At 28.9% G+C, this 952-nt stretch overlaps 1 pseudogene; it reads left to right on the forward strand.

The window, feature by feature from the left end:
• Positions 1–788: 788 nt before the first annotated feature.
• LOC112211729 (U6 spliceosomal RNA) lies at positions 789–888 on the forward strand (annotated as a pseudogene).
• Positions 889–952: the final 64 nt, after the last annotated feature.

Genomic DNA, 952 nt, shown 5'->3' on the forward strand with positions numbered 1-952 from the left:
TTAATAAGGATTCATGAATGGTGATAGAAGAATGTGGCCTCCACATTTCAATAATCTTAATAAGAATTCATGAATGGGGATAGAAGAATATGGCCTCCACTATTTCAATAATGTTAATACGAATTCATGAATGGTGATAGAAGAATATGGCCTTCACAATGTCAATAATCTTAATACGAATTCATGAATGGGGATAGAAGAAAATGGCCTCCACGATTTCAATAGTCTTAATATGAATTCATGAATGGTGATAGAAGAATATGGCCTCCACGATTTCAATAGTATTAATACGAATTCATGAATGGTGATAGAAAAAAGTGATTAAAGTATTCAGTTTTCATTTTATTTTGATAATTTATAGATATAAAAAATTGTAGAGCAACTTGAAAATAGCTAAACTATACATATATAAGCAAAAACAATTTTTATATTTTTTGGATAAAGGGTTATTTCTTTTAAAATTTTAAATAAAAATTGGAATTTAATTTCACTTTCATTGAAACCGAGTTTATAAACGTTAAATTTCCTCTTTGTTTGGAACTTAAATTTTTTGTGGACTGGTTCTAAGAATGCGGTCAAGAGGAAGAAAAAATAGTTAACTTTTCATATGTGGACGTTTTGCCCCATTTTGATGGGGACCGTCATTAAATGAGGACCGTGATTAAAACCAGCCAACGAAATACACTTTTAAATTTTGTAATGAAAATATAGAAAACATTCCTTTTCTTTTTGTGTTTTTAAAAGCAAATACAGTTAAAATAACGCATCTTAAATTTTACTTGTTAAATATTCGCTTCGGCGGTACATATACTAAAATTGGAACGATACAGAGAAGATAGCATGGTCCCTGCGAAAAACAAACTTAAAGCAGAAATTAGAAAATTCAAAATTAAAAATTTACTTAACTTCACTGAAAATCTTACAACTACTGACAAATCATTATGGAGAACCA

This window comes from Halyomorpha halys, unplaced genomic scaffold (genome assembly GCF_000696795.3).
Source record: "Halyomorpha halys isolate HHAL.00 unplaced genomic scaffold, Hhal_1.1 Scaffold993.1, whole genome shotgun sequence".
NCBI lineage: Eukaryota > Metazoa > Arthropoda > Insecta > Hemiptera > Pentatomidae > Halyomorpha > Halyomorpha halys.